Genomic DNA, 17,328 nt, shown 5'->3' with positions numbered 1-17,328 from the left:
CAACGATATGGTTGATAGCAAGCGTAGAGCGCAATATTTAATTCGCTTCTTGATTATCATTACGTGGAAACGTGGTAGAAAGATGCGCCAAATTGCATCATTTGTGACGTCACTAGGACCACGCCTTGTTTTCAAAACCGGATATTTTAAAAAAATTATTAAAAAATAACTGTTGGGAAATAAAAGTATTTTCTGGGTCTATATTATTTATTTATTTTTTTTTTACTCATTCTATCAATTTCAGTGACTAAAAGTAGTACTTTTGACTAAAGGAAACAACCTCATTGATAACTTCGCTAATTATAAGCGGAGAATTATGTTAAATAGCCAAATATAGGACGGAAAAATTACGAATCTATCGATACCTTGTTCGATGGTCAGTTCACTGGCGTTCGGGAAAAGTAACTCCGATACGCTCAGTTTTTAATTATATATAAGACTAGCTGCATTGCTCGGTTTTGCCCGGTCCACCTCGAAAATAAAAATTGTGTCAAGTGACGCATGTTCAATAATCAGGCTTAAATAAATAAATAAAAAGAAGCATCATGCAAAATTTCCCTCCCAAACAATGACAAAAGATATTAAAATACTTGTAAGAAATTAAATCGAGAAAGATGGATTTAAAACGCGTAACCATGAAAACGCAACATGAAAAAAGTATAGGGAATTAAAATGCAAAAGAAAGAGGTTAACAATGTGAATGGAAATGAGATTTTCTGAACTTAATTTAAAAAGACTTGTAACTTTTTTTCCTTTCGAGACAGAAGCTTAGTTTTCGACCACAGGTCGAGATAGATCTGAAGTAAAAAAATATCGCTTTTTTCAATGGTGTTAAAAAGAAAACTGTGTGACAATCCTTCACTTTTTATTGATAGATGTAATGAACAAAGTAGAGCCTAAATTTCAGCTAAGCCTAAGCAAATTCGAGCTAAAAAATCAAATAACTCCCGCCGTAAATAAGTTAGAGCATTGAAACAAATTGCTGAAAACGCAGGAAATTCTATTCTTTTCAACGATATATAGTATTAATGTTTGCAAATAATTTTTCACCCCCCATATTCAGGAATTTATTTGAAAATTGGACCTTAATTGGAATAAAAAAAGAACTATTCATCGAATTTTTTTCGAACTGGTCTGCAAACCTTTTCAGGACTTAAAGGAACAAATTAAAAGTTTCAGCCAAATCGGCTGGGTAGTTTTGCGACTTTAAACACACAGACTCTTTTTGGAGACTTCATTTCATGCTATGTAGAGAAGATGTAAAATTTTTAAAAGTTGCCAACTTACGTTAATTAACAAATAAAGCATTTGTGAATAATTCAAGCAAGACTTTTAAAATAACTTTCAATTTTTGCTCTTTGCTGTGCTTTTGCAATTATTCAGAAACTGGGACGGCCGTCAAGTTTTTGTGTGTGTAATTTAATTTTTGCTGGGAATATTGCTTTCTCGACAAGCATGGGGAGGGATCAGAATTCATAAGATAGATTTAGAAGAAAGTTTCGTGATGGTCACAACATACTAGTTAACATGTTATGAGCAAATTAACAATTGAAAACACTTTGATTAAAGTAAGATGATGTGGATTTTTTTATTAAAACAATCGAAAGCTTGTTTAAAATAACGTGAAGTTACGAAAACAGTTAATTTTCGAAGACAACAATATCCATACTGGACTCTTATAATGATGTTTACTAGAATATGCTTACTACGGGTACCGATCGTAAGTTTTCAATGTAGTTCTGTTGAAAGTTATTTGAGTGAAGGGATTTTCCGCTGAACGTCATTACCCAAATTTCCCCTAGTAGTTTTCCGAATTATGCAAGGAAGTTCAATGTGGCGACACATATTAGAAATTATTTAACATGAATTTGTAAAATGTCGAAATTTCGTATTATATAATCGCCGGTACCGAAGCAAAAATCAAAGTCAAGACCAAATCAATAATTAATTCAGGGCAAAATCCAGAATGTATACATGGAATTTTATTGCCCGAGATTCACACGAGATTAATTATGTTAGGATTCACACAACAAAAAAACTTTTAAAATGTAATGTTTAATTAGTTTATTTCTAAAAACTGATTAAAATTTTTAGATTAATGTTTAAAAACCAATGCAATATTTTGAAAACAATTTCATTACTTTCAATCGCGTTCTCATTTCGTTGCGTTGCCAAACATGTTCTAACACAAAATGAATAGGTTTTTGCAATTGCATGAATTTCGTTAGAAAAAAAGATGAGCACTCTAGAAAAATATAACAAGTTTTGAAACTGCGAAATGAAATTACATTTTTGCATTGAATTAAGACTAACACATCAAAATTTTATCGATTCAATTTATCTGGAAGAGTTTCCTATTTAAGAGTAAAAATGAAATTTTTAATACAAAACTTTGGTATTAAATTCAATAAAGTACATGAACATTTCCATTAAAACTTTAGAATGAAAATGTCCTCGACTTCTCTTCAGAATCGAAAATTATCTTCAAAAAATTAAAATTCCAATTCTTTTCCAGCACTCTTAGAGTAAAACAAGTTAATAGGAAATTTGAATTGACACAAATATTTGTGAGTTTTAAACAGTATTCGTTGCAAAGAAAATGTGTTATAGTTTAAAAAATTAAATCTCTTATTTTTTTAAAAAATAGTTCTTACATTTTTTTATCGTTAATCGGATTTTGTTTGTGTTTATTGAAAACCCTTCATGAACATGAACACATATATAGTTTAATATTTTGAAAATTCATTATCCTATTTGTCCCTGAAAATTAGAGAGCATTTTAAAAACCTGTATTGCAATTCATTTATTACATTTAACACCTAAATTCAAGAGATTCATTCTGTGTCATTATTTTAATAACTTACTTCTTAATAATGAATAGTCTGTTACTAGTATTACAACATGCTTATGGCAATTTAAGGGATTTAAATAGAAGATGATAGTGCTGTTTCAAAATGTCTTCTCGTTCCTTGATTTTGCGACAATCATGCATATCTTGCGAAACTAGTTTTTTTTTTTTTTTTTTTTTTTTTTGCGTCCCAGCAGAGTTTTGTCACTGCTGTTTGGTTCCGATCCGTATTCGAATGCTGAATCAAGTACGACACATTTTTCCATCTGCAGACAACTTCCCCCTCCCCCTTTCCCTTGTAGCAAACATGTTTTCAAATATGTCCCTAATCTGCATTAATCTACCTATCCTCAAATATGATCCCAAGTTTCAATTCAGCAAATGATCTGAGCAGAACACAAACTTTGATACATAGATATAGTATAAACTAGATACACAACGAGTAACAAGTTCCATGGGCAACGAGCCCTTCTAGTATGAACGGGTAAATGTCGGACATAGCACATGCATGTCCGAAAAGCACATGATGCATCAGCAGCATATAAAATTAATTTTGTGTCAGCTACCTCATGTGAGCTTCGTTAGTGTTCTACTGAAATATGAGTTGCTGCCGTTTCTAAACGCCGTGCCTCAACGATAGGTAATTTAAAACTTGAAAACCGACAAATAATTTTAGAGATCTAGGAAAATCGATTTGCATCTCTACATCAAAAGTGTTAGACTTTCAGAATCGTAAAATAGTGGCAGGGCATGCCTCTTGCTTCCTCCACCCCTTCATTGCACCACTGGTTACATGAAGCAGGCCAGTTATTTTTTTTTCCAGGAAGCAAAGGCAGACCATCATTTCCGAGTTTTTCAGCGGGAACAAAGGATGTATTCTATAATATAAATTTTACAACAATAAAAATCACGCCCACTTATGTGTAAAAGCAGTAATTTTTCAAAGCTTGGGGAAGCGGGTATACACCTACTGATCCCCCCCCCCCCAATGACTGGCCTGGAGAAATGGTATAAATTCAATAGAGGAGGGAGGAACATATTAAAAAAAATAAAAAAATAAAAAAAATGTGTAAGTGCATTATTTTTCCAAAATCGGGGAGAGGGAAGGTGCTACCACTCACATTATTGCCTAAATGATGGTTTTGAGTACAAGGAACCGCTTGTCAATGGAAAGATCATCCTTAGCCGGATTCATTTTCCTTCATATATTCACAACTTTTACATTAAAATGTGAGCTCTTAATAACTCCGAAATGCAATTCAATTCGGATGTTTATCCTATTACTATTATATATGCGAAAGTTTGTCTGGATGTATGGATGTTTGTTACTCTTTCACGCAAAAACTACTGAACGGATTTTGATGAAACTTGACAATAATATAGCTTATGCATCAGAATAACACATAGGGTAGTTTTCGTTCCGTTCTGGGGGGCAATAAAATACAATTTTCGTGTAAATTCTCTAACATAAGGATGAAAAAATACTTGCACATATTTACATTATATGTCCATCGAAAGCTCTGATTTTTCTGCTGAAGATGGCACGTGTTCGAAATTTCTAAGTAGAATAAAAAACGAGTTATGAGCTTTTTAGTTCCATGTTCGAAGGCTTTCCTCAACTCAATACAGTATTTAATGTATCATCTCAACTCCCTGTCGATAGCGACAATTGTTGTATTGTTGACTTTCTTTGCTTTTCGCGACTGTTCAAGTCTTTTCTCAAGTCAAATCTTGAAGTAATGTTTTTGCACAAAATTGGCAAATAATACATGATTTGGCTGATGATTTTCCATTTAAACGGAACTTTAATGTAATTAATGGTTTTTATTATTATTTATGCTGATTGAACACTTACTCATTATTCAATCATCAAGCAGATTGCCAAAATTTTTGCTCTTTTTGAAGCCGAAAACTACGTCATAATGTTTCTCAGCTTTCACCATGTAAACAAAATATCGCCAATCAAAGAATCTTTAAAAAACTTTTTTTACTGTGTTAAATAATCCAGCAACTAAATTAGGCAAATCCATAAACAGCACAAAAACTTCCATTGATTTTCCTTTTTGCACAATTTCAACAATCGCCAAATTTTACTACTTATTTTGGAAACATTTCGGATGAACTCTTTAGCGCCATTTTATGGTGACCAAAAGTATCTCAGCATCTGGCGATAATATCTCTGTAACGAAAATTAATATCATATCGTTTTACAAAGTAAGGAAAGAAGGGGGGAGCATCATCGAAGGTATCCCAAAACGATTCCCACAAATTCGGTAAAACCGCACCAAGAGCCCACAATGATTGAAATTTCCCAAAATAACTAAAGCAAGTATAAGGGGATTACGAGTGCGGCTACATTTTTTTAAAAACTTCGTACTTCAATAGCCATACAGAGAAGGTTTTAGACTCCATGTTTAAAAAAAAAAAGTATCAACAGATTAATCTTTTTAAACATGAGAAGATTAATTTTATGTTTTTGAAATTTATTTATACTTAAATATAGTGCTTTCGTTTTTAAATCAATACTATTTTGTTCTTTATAATTATTGCTATTTTAGTTGTATGGGAAAGGAAGAAACTCGATTTTTAATCACGTCAAAAAGATATGTTTTAAATTCTTTCACTTAAAACAGAAAACAAAAGCAAGTAACGATTTTTTCTCATAATTATTACTGACCCAGGCAACGCCGGGTATTTTTGCTGGTGTGCTATAAAATTGTTATTGATGGATTTAAGCATTTTAAGCTTTGAAAACATGTTATCAACTAACAAATGTTGAAAACAAACTTTTTTACGTTTGCAGTTATATAGAGTTATATATTTGCAGTTATATGCAAATATATACATAAAATACACCGCCAGCTCAGTCATTCCTGCAGTTTCGTGCTTATTAGCACTCATCAGCCCTGCATGGGAAAGTGACCGAGCTGGAGATGGAAAACCTCTTAGCCAAGAGGGCCAAACTGGTAGCTAATCTAGAATTGTTACATATGCAGTCTCTTGTTATATATGTTAATTCTCGATTACTCGAAGTCCTAAGGGACCAACTAAAACGTTCGAGTTATGGGAAGTTGCCACAACAGTGTCAAAAGTTTGGTACCGGATGAAAACTTCGATGTAAAGGAATATTGGAGTAATAAACTTCAAATTATCGAGATTAGACTGTATTACCTATATATATGCAGGGGCCTGTCCCCTGCACTATTTTCGAGTTGGCAACATCCAAATTCGTTTTCCTCATGTTAATATTTTCCAAAAACTAACTCCCGAAATTGTACCACAAAAATTGAACGAAAAACCACTTGCCCCTTCCCACTGTAGCTATACCCCCCCCCCCCTCCCTGCAACAATTTCGGGGTTGGCAACATCCAAATTCGTTTTCCTCCTGCCAATACCTTTCAGAAAAACTGACTCCCGTAATTGTATAACAAAAATTGAACGGAAACCCTCCCCCCCCCCCTAGCGCAGTTATAACCTCTCACTCAGCCCAATGTACCATTTTTGGGCTGGCAACATCCAAATTCGTTTTCCTCGTGCCAATACTTTTCTGAAAAATTAAGTCCCGTAATTGTATCACAAAAATTGTACGGAAAACCACTTGTCCCCCAGCGCAGTCATAACCTACCCCCCCCCCCCACAACCCCCACCTTTGCCACCCCCTGCACCATTTTTGGGGGTGGCAACATCCAAATTCGTTTTCCTCGTGCCAATACCTTTCAGAAAAACTAACTCTCATTATTGCATCACAAAAATCGCACGGGAAACCATTCGCTCCCAGACTCTCATTGATTAGTTGCTGGTCCTATTTATTCGCATTTGATTTTTTTTTGATCGGTCTTGTCGGACGTTCGCTCACCCGTAAGGTCTCTTTTGCATTGAAATTTGAGTTCCTTGTGACACAGGAAAAAAATCGACAATTGTTAACATTTAGCAAACACTTAATCGAGTTTAGTTTCAAGACTTTAATTTATGAATAGGAAACTATGTTTAAAACTTCTTGTTTAAAATCAAATAAAACCCGCAACTTACTAAAGGGTCTTTCAATTGGTACAGGTAGATGCTCGCTATCTGTAGCGGCTATGTTGTCTTCTTCTTCTTCTGGCGCTTAGGCGCGGTGATGTGCTGAGGTGTGAAAGTTGTCTAATCTGCTGTTTATTATTCAGTCACTGATGCCAAATCACCATGGCAAGTTAAACGATAGAGTAGCATGTCCAAATGATTTTTTTTTAATGAGTGTTCGTTTCTGCGACCGTTGAGTGCCTTGTGCTTACATTACGACAGATCCGGAAGCTCTCCACCTCCGTATATTAGACGACGCCAACTGACACGAAGCTAACCATGTGACAGTAAATCCACGAAGAGTTACTTTTTATTGCGGATTTTGTCCGGGCGGTGTCACTGATCCGTACTTTTTTGAAAAAGAAGTTAATGAGGCCATCACCATCAACAGTGGGAGCTGAAGAACGATAGCAACAAATTTCTTTTGGTCCAAGCTGAACGATATGGACATAGACTACACAACTTTCCAGCAGGACGGTGTTATGTGCCACACAGCGGACGCCACGATGCGCATTGTGCATGAATGGATTGAGGGAATAGATATCTCTCACAAGAGGTGGCTGGAATTTGTCACAAAAATCGTGCAATTTTACCTAGCTTTACTTTTTTCATGTGGGAGTTCCTAAAGTCGTAGGTCTATATAAATAAACCGCTATTGACCATTGCATTTTAAGCTAACATAACCAAAGTCAACGCTAAAATTCAACCTGATCTATGCAGCGGGGTCATTGAAAATTGAACCACTCGGATTCGTGGCGGAAACCGCGAGATGCCACAGTTGGACAATTTAACGATTTTATATGCCACGCAAACTGACAAGCATAGTCCTTTTAAATAAAAAAGGAATTCCTTAATGCCTCACACACAGCTTGTTTTATTCCATTTCAACATCGCCTCGCTCTTATTGAAAAACACTTTGCACAACAAGCACGAATGATATCTATGCAGCTAATTTTGCTTTAAAAGGGTGTGGAAATTCGGGCAATAGACTAGATTACATCTGAAAATAGCGTGAAAGACTATGGCAACCACGGTGTTACTAAGTTCACCTGCATGCTAATTGACTGCCGGTTCAATCACTAAACCAGATTTTGAATTGATCAGTAATGTATTTCTCTCTTTGATAAACGATATTGGTTGATGCGCTGAAGAGAATTATTTATTCTGACAATTACTTCGACATTGAGGTTAATTCAAATAGGGAGCTGCACAATTTGATGAAAGTAGCATTTTAAATATTAGAAAACTTTATTTGGAACAACTTCTACGGTACTATCAGCTTAAATTTTCGGAAAAACTAACATTGAATAAAATATTTTAACTTGACTAATGTGTGTAATGTGTGTAAAATAAAGGCACTTAAATGGAGATCTTAATGTAATACAGTAAAACCTGTAAAGTTGACCACCCTTGTAAGTTGACCACCTGTCTATGTTGACCACTTTTGTCGGGAACGGAATTAGTCATATCTCATATAATGAAGGAAAACCTCTGTAACTTGACCACCTCTCTATGTTGACCACTAATGTAACGCAAATTTGGTTTGGAGTATTGTAAAAAACCCTTTGTAAGTTGACCACTTGGCTTATTTTTTAAAACTTTCTTCAGCAAATTATTTTATTTTATTATTTATTTATTTATTTATTTATTATTATTATTATTTTCTTTTTCGGATAGCTCTCCAAAAATGTTTTTAATGCTTTGATGACAGATTAGCATTTTACGAACTAAACAGCAGCATGCTGCTCTTTATCCTCCAAACTTGTTTTTCATTTGTTGTTCTATTTGAGATAGCTTTTTATACTCTGTTCAATGAAAATAGGTGTCAGTAGAAAAGTTCAAAGTCTTTTCTTTCAGTTGCAATATGTTGTGGCAACATAGGAATTGTGCTAAAAAGAGCAGGCCCGGATCTATACATTTTTAGCCCCCCTGCAACAAAATATGTAGAGCCCCTCCCTAGTTTCCTATAGCAGTGTCTATTTGTGAAGTGAATAAGTCTTGGTGCCTGCTAATGAGTAAAGTTACATGTTTCTGGTGCAAGGGATTAAGAGATAGGATATTTTAATTTTGCCTTTATTAACTGGGAGAGTCGTGCTTATTGCTCTTTGTGCTATTAGTTGTACAAAAAAGGCTTGAAAAAGAAAGTTAGATTAACTTGAGATTAATAAAAAATATGAAATATTATATTAAAATTAATAAAATTAATTGAAAATGGAGAAAGCCAGAGAAAATTAGCCGGCACATATGGAATTTCTAAACCTACAGTGTCTAACATAGTTAAAAACAAGGAAAAAATAACAAAATTATTTGAATAGTATTTTTAATTATTGTTTCACTTTCAATAATGTTAAACACTGAAAGTGAGTTGAACAGAAAGAGTAAGGGTGAATTCCTCAAAAATGAATACATGCTGCAAGAAATGAAAGAAATGACAAAAAAAAATATTACCACCCTTTATAAGTTGACCACTTGTCTAAGTTGACCGCCAAAGTGCTGCACCGCGAGTGGTCAACTTACACAGGTTTCACTGTATATATATTTTTTTGTTTTCGCTAGAGGAAAAAAAAATGTTTAGTTTCGAGAACATCTCAAAAAACATTTTATGAGGCATCTTTTGTAAAATAACTGAAACACTTTTTTTTAGCTTCACAAGTTGGAAATGTCGACACTATTTATTCCGCGCTATTATATTGTTGTTTGGCTTGGAAAAAAAATATTATGAAGATTGTCAATTTTCTCATTATTAAAAATAAAATTCTTTGAATCATTTATTATTTTCTTATAGGAAATGAATACCAATTTGATTATTTTTACATTTATTCATCGTCCGCATGAATGTCAAATTAAAATTGACATTTTAACCCTAAACTGGTTAGGTGATTCTTGTTTCGGAAGTGATGAGGTGGTGTCAATGTAATCATAACATTACGCTTCTTGTTTACTCCACAAAATTTGGCAAGTTGAAGTAGAGAAATTTTCAATTGTATAATTTATTTATATAAATACATCTGAAATAGAACCGTGACATACATATAAAGCCGCAAATATAAACATTGCTAAACTTTTAAATAATAGTCCAATTCTTATGGAATGTGAGGCACCTCATCTCACTACTAAAAGGTGAAGAAGCATTTTGTTCTTATTAATCGAATAGAACTTTCCCTAACACAAAATGGATATTACTCAAAACTTAAATTACTAACCAGATATAAAAGTTTACTCTTATAAAATACATAATGTTAATTGTTCTGCTTACCCAAGTTAAAGTTTATTATTCATTGTCTTACCACTGAAAGGCCAAGGAGTTTTTTTCATAGAGTAATCGAACTAATCTCCGCTCAGTATATTACCGAATGATATACTGCAGATGAGACAGAAAACATCGAACGTAAACAACCTGTCATTTATCACCGAGTCCGCGTAATATAAATGGATCGCTGAAAGAAAACAACGAATTGTGGTGGACAGAAGGAAGCATGGTATTACGTGCGCCATTTTTCTTCCTAGTTCTGTAGTTCGAGCTCCATGCCTTGTAATATCAACTAGAAGTTATTTTCCACGACATTGTATTCGGTGGAATTGAAAGTTGGAGTGAAGTGTATCGTTTATTTACTTTGTAAAACTTTGTTGCTTTCAGTTGTTGCATTTATGATTTTGAACTTTTCGAAGTTCACAAATTCGCTAACGAAGAGTGTTTGCTGTTTTGCATTCCACAACCAAATTGAATTACAGCATCCACACGAGAAAAGTTCAATGTTTCAATGACGTGAAAAACCTTCCTTATCTCAAGAAATAAAATAAATGAATAAATTTTTCTCAGATACTTAATCGTTTTTTTTATTTGATTATACAATTACAGATTCAAAGTATGCGGTTATACAAATCAAAAATTTGTATCGTTGAGGAGATTTAAAAAAAACATTCCTTTGAAAGAAAACATAATTCGTATCATGACATTTTTTGGATAATTAAAAACTGATCTTGTATTCAACATTAGAGGCTGCCCATACAAATGTCATGATGTCACACTTTTTCAAGACATATTGCTGGAACCCCCCCTCTCCCCTTTATCACAAAGTGTCACACTTCGTATTTCCATTTCCCCTCCCTCGTTATATGTCACGCTGAATGACACAAATATGTGTTTATTAAAATGTTTTTTTATTTCAAATAAAATGTGTGATCTAATTCTTCAGGCCCTCCCCACCCTCCTCCAACATTTTCGCAAACAGTATCAACTTCACAAATCCCCCTCCTTTTCAATGTGCAGTATCATTTGTGGACGACCCCTAATCAGTATATATGTACATACATTGCTCCTGCATGGAGAAGGCTAGGACTACCACAACAAAATGAGCCGGTTTAAAAAAGAGCCCGGGATTAAAAAAGAAAATAATTAATTTATTTTTATTAATCAATTGAAAAAAATGGGAAAGTCCTGTGACACAATCTGGAAAATTGGCCCTTAAAAAATGCGGGTACCATGTATCGGTATACAGTTGAGTCTGCTTATTAGAGTATCGGTTAAAAGGTCTTTCTTGGTGTATATTAATTTTCGAATGCCCCAATCCACTGTAATTTATCCTTTTTGACGCAGATAATGGAATATCCCGCTTTATGCAAAAACAAATATTTACAAATTTAGAATTTCTAAAAGTAAATTTTTCTATTGAACGAAGTTATCTTTATCTTCTTTACTAATAATAAATCTGAAAATCTCTCTGTTTGGATGTCCGGAGGATGTCTGTAGGATGTCTGGATCTCTGTGACGCGCATAGTGCCTAGACCGTTCGGCCGATTTTCATGAAAGTTGGCACAAAGTTACTGTCTAACCCCACGGATTGTATGGAAAGGCAAACATCCGGTTTACACGCGGAAATGGAAGCATCCATTAGTTTTCAGGGATGTCAGATTTTGCAGATTTATGTTAGCCTCTAACTTAAGCAGAGTCCTCATTCAAATAAGCGGAATATTCGCATAAAATTTTTATTTTTCCCCTCATTCAAATGGAGTCGCATTAACTGGATGTTTGCCAATTCCATACAATCCGTGGTCAAACAGTAGTTTGCAGCATGGGAGTGTGAATCTCGAAGCGATTTTTCGAAAATTCGATTTTGTTCTTTTTCTATTCCAATTTTAAGAGCAAAAATTACCATAAGATGAACGAGTAAATTACGAAATTATCATAACGTGGAACCGTAACATGGGCACAAGCCAATTAGGCGAGATACGAAATTATCATAACGTGGAAACCGTAACATAGGTACAAGTCAATTGGCGAGAAAATTCACCATACATTATTTGTTAATATACAGGCGAACCAAAAGACCTCTTAATTTTTCTATTGCGGGCAAAGCCGTGCGGGTACGACTTGTTAATAATAAAGCTGAAAGTCTATGTGGATCTCTGTCTGGATGTCTGGATCTCTGTGACACGCATAGCGCCTAGACCGTTCGGCCGATTTTCATGAAATTTGGCACAAAGTTAGTTTGTAGCATGGGGGTGTTCACCTTGAAGCGAGTTTTTGAAAATTCGATTTTTTTCTTTTTCTATTCCAATTTTAAGAAAATTTTACTAAGGAAAATTTCACAACGTGAACGACTAAATTACGAAATTATTATACGGTGGAACCGTAACATGGACAATCAAATGAATGTAGCAAATTGGCGAGAAAATCATCATCCAATATTTGTACATATAGAGGCGAAACAAATGACCTTTTAGTTCTCACTACGGGCAAAGCCGTGCGGGTACCACTAGTATGACAATAAAATGCTCATAAACAACGTTAAAACCGCATACAAACTATGGACACAGTAAATTTTTTATTTAGTTGAAGACTGAGAGTTTCTTAGTAGAACACATCTTCAACCAAAGTAAAGTCAATGCTGCAGAGAGCCAAGGCGGGCCCCTTTTCAGTTATGTCGCCGGACCCCCTACCGCGAAAAATGAAAGAAAATGAAAAGGGGGGAATGAAAAAACTCAAAACTGCTTACTAGAAAACAATTAACTCTATTTTAAGCGCCACAATGGTAAATATCAAAAGTGTAAATTTTGCTTAATCTTTACGGTTTCTCTTGTTCGGAGTCCCCCCCCCCCTCTCCGTTTTTTTTGCGTCAGTGTCACCGCCCCTACCCCCAAAACCTGGGCCCTTAGTTTCCAACTAGGCTGACATGGCCTCTCATCGGGCCTGGGTAAAGTACTTTGTTCTGCAAAAATCTCCAACAAAGCGAAACAAAAATCTGAGTGCTTCAGTAAAAACCGGTTTCCGTGAGGTCCTTTTTTCATGTTTCTTCATCCTGAAATGAAACGTTAATTTAATATTTTTTGTAGTTTTTGTGTAGAACTGTAACATAGAAGGCAAAATCCACCGTAATATACTTTTGTTTGATTTTCTTGATTTCTTTTTTTTTAATGAAGCACTAACTGATTAAAATGTTCCGATGGTTAGTTTTTTAAAATATACTATATTTTGCATATTTACGTTGAAATTACTAATTTTATTTCAACGTTAAATTTCGTTATACCAAGAGCAGGGCTCGCCGATATATACGAGTTGATATATATCATGATATATATCACGATATATATCCGATATTTATTTTGAAAATATCATGATATTTTGATAATTTCGATATTTATTTTTTCATCTATTGTATTTCAATATAAAAAGTATATTAATCATAGTAATATTGCTCATTTATGATTAAAAATAACCAAAAAAGATATGTATTATATTTTTATAATGTATTAATACACCATTAATATAACAGTGTAATATAATATTCCTTTTTTACTTGCATTTTATATTCATAAAATTATTAGTAATTGAAAAATTTTAATTCATATTAAAAGTGCCTAGTTATATATTAAACACTGCTCAGAAAAAAAAGAAAATGTCTTATGACAGTACACCAGCACCGACTAAATGCATATTATTTATTTCTGAATCATATAACTGTAAAAGTAGCTAACAAAAGAAAAATGAGTAAAACAGCTAATGCTAAATGAACTCCGTAAAAATTGATAGGAATGTTAAATGAAATATTAGATATAAATAATGAAAGAAACCTTAATTTGAAGTCGACATATTGTAATTATTATATGAGAAAATAAAGAGTGATTTGAGGATGCATTTACTAATTTGAAAACATTAGTTTTTGCTAATTGAAAATATCCGATATATATCAAAATATCCGATACATATCATCGGATATTTCCGAAAATTTCATGATATTTTCGAACCTTGACCGAGAGTCAAATTTGTATGTATATGCACATTCGTCTTAATATTCTGTCATACCCAAACGAAAAATGAAATGAAGTTCGACGATGGTATGAAATGATTTATTCTTTTAAAAGAATAAGTAACGAAAATAAAAAGAGCATCCGAATATCAACATTTAACATTGTCGTCACTAAAGCTCTCGCTGTTCTAAATACGTAAGAGGATTACTGAAATAATCTGATCACTTAATCCTTGAGTATTGAGCTCGGAGAACGTTGTGTTTTCAAAATTCAATAACATTCTTGCTAAGTCGAAACAAAAGCTATCCTAATGACAAGTTTTCATGAGTCGTTAAGAGCAAAACCGAAAGGTCGCTAGCTTTTTGAAAACATTTCAAAAGAAAAGTTAGACCAAGGAAAAACACTTTTATGTTGATCTATTTTGAAATATTTAGTTAAATTAAAGCTCCTATTATATTTTTGCTAAAAGAAAAGGATTCAAATTCTGATGGAATGGAGATAAACTATGCTGCTGCTACAGATTAAAAAAAATGCTTGATACATTGGAAATAACTTCTGTAAAAAACACAACAAAAGAACAGAGAATTTCCGCTAACGTACGGAAATGGTCTTCAAACTCTGCGAATCTAATGACTTGTTAACAGCTTTACAGAAAACCTATTTTCCGAAACTTTGTAAAAATTCTGAAAACAAAGCATGAATCGCTGTTATATTGCGCCTGTACTCGTTTAAAAGCTACAAATCAAGTCTCTAAGTAACAACTTCACGGATTTTTTTTTTTCGCATTGTAAATGATTTCCATGAAAATACATCGAGAAATAAAAGTGGCTGAGTTACACTAGTATTCGTAAAAACGCTCTTGGTCAAGTATGTTGTATAACAGTTTAACAGCAAAGCATATCTATTTGTGTGCATTTCCCATGAATGCTAAACACTTTTAGCTACCAGGTTGAAGATATGATGAGAATTTAAGAAGGTGAAATTCCAACCTTCTGGATGCCGTAAAAGTTAGGTTGGTATCTGCTCATTATTTTGCCGAAACTCCGGCTAGAGGTCGAGTCCATATAACGGTATGAAACTTTCCATGTTCGTGTTCGGACCATTTACAGAATCTCGGGTGTTTTATTTCCATCGTAATACTGTTCACCTGTGAGAAGTTGAGCTGTGGCTTTGAGCAAGTCCATTTCTTTCAAGAGAGAGCAATTAGTAAGAAGAGGAATAGTTAGGCGCAGAGTTGGGCTACCATTGCAACCCTCTAATTGGCGAGAAAATTCTGTATCGCTTGCTACTTCTTACCTGAATAGTAATATTATTCGCCAAATGGGCAATTATATTGCCAATTAAATCTACAAGCTCTTAAGTCGTTTTTCCTTACCCCTATTTCAATTAATGGAATTGTTGAATCTGTCGGGCAGCGGGAGCTCAACTTGCCAGAGGTGGAAAGTATACAACTTTGAAGCGTTTCCTTTTGATCAACTTACAGAGTCTCGTTTTTTTTAAATGTAAATTTTCAATCATTTCGTAATATACTTCAAGACATATAGTATAATGCTTCACTAAGAGTATACGTATTCTTTTTACCTTATTTTGATTGTACTTGAATGACAAGTGACATTGCTTGTTTTAGCTTTAAATAAAAATACTGGTTGAAAGAAAGACAAAGATTTATAGGATTTTGATTATCATGATTACTATAACTTAATACTATGGCACTACCTCACATTGGTGGTTGTTGCTCTAAAAATGTTAATAACTTTATTGAGATGTTTCCATAATAAAGTACATTTTGGGCAAAGTCTGACATTGATGCCTCCAAGGTACATAATGAAAATTACTTCCATTGTAATAAATGAATAATACCAAAAAAAAAATTAATTTGAATTTTGACCTCTTGAATTCAAATTATGTTTTTCGCAATTACGAGTGTGTGTGTGTATGTACGCGTGTGTGTTTGTGTGTGGGGGGATTGTATGTAGGGGTATGTGTATGTGTGTAGGCATGTGTGTTTGTGTCTGTGTGCAGGTATGAGTGTGTGGATAGTTGTATGTATGAGCGTTTGTGTGTGGGGGGGGGGGGGAATGTGGATGTGTGTGTAGGCATATGTGTTTGTGCCAGGCATGAATGTGTGGGTAGTTGTGGGTGTATGTGTTTGTGTATGTTTGTGTAGGTGTATGTGTGTGTATGTGTTTGTGTGTGTGTAGTTGTGTATGTATGCGCATGTGTGTAGCATATGGACGCAACCCTGGAGACGGTTTTCGCTTAGAGGAGCAGCATCGTGAGGAGCCGGTCGACGGTGGTGCAGCAAAGGGTGCTGGTGGGAAAATAAAATGATAGCACATCAAAACAGTCAAATGAAAGCAATAAGCAATCGTGATTGCTCAAAAAAAAAATGTTTTTCACAATTTTTATACATGACTTTCATAAAAAGGGTAACCTAAGATAAAGATTTGAGGTCTTCAGGGAAATTAGTTTTTTGTAATGAAATCAGCAGATTCTTATTTTTGAGTGCTATTTTTTTCTCTGTCGACTTCAAGCATTACAAGCACTAAAACAAAGAAAGAAATACTACGGAAAGTATTTAATACAATGTATCGTTTAAAATCATTTTTATCACATGAATTAATCTGATCTAACGAAGCGTTAAGTTTTCATTTAAGTCAGATTCTATGCAAGATAAAAAAACAATTAGCCAGTGTTTTGGAAAATGAAATAATTACTTTCTTCTGCAGAAACAATGAGAAAATTAGCAGTATTTAAATTGAATTTATTATAAATCTTTAATTGTTTAATCTGCAGTTCGGAAAAAAGCTGAAAATGTAATTTATCATCATATATTAAACTTGGAAACGCTGTTTTTTACCGTTTTTTTCCCTCTCCCTCTCACTTTCTCTCTTTGTTTGTTAAAAACTTTCAGAAATATCGATTTATTCAATGAAATTGATAGCAAAGCAAGGATATAATAGTTTATAAAAAGAAAATTTTTCTTTCCATTTAAGCTACTCAAAATACGCTTGGAAAACAAGGTACAGGAATAAAAAAAATCTTTATTCTTTCGACGTAGAATATTACATACAAATTCGTCTTTTTAATACCTAGTCGACCCCTGCGGAACTCCGCACTGTGCTTCGAATTGTTTCATAAGGCATTTCCCTCTTTAAAAATTTGAAAGAAAG

The sequence above is a fragment of the Uloborus diversus genome, chromosome 2 (assembly GCF_026930045.1).
Source record: "Uloborus diversus isolate 005 chromosome 2, Udiv.v.3.1, whole genome shotgun sequence".
In the NCBI taxonomy this organism is placed as follows: Eukaryota; Metazoa; Arthropoda; class Arachnida; order Araneae; family Uloboridae; genus Uloborus; species Uloborus diversus.
This window is presented reverse-complemented; position numbering follows the sequence as displayed.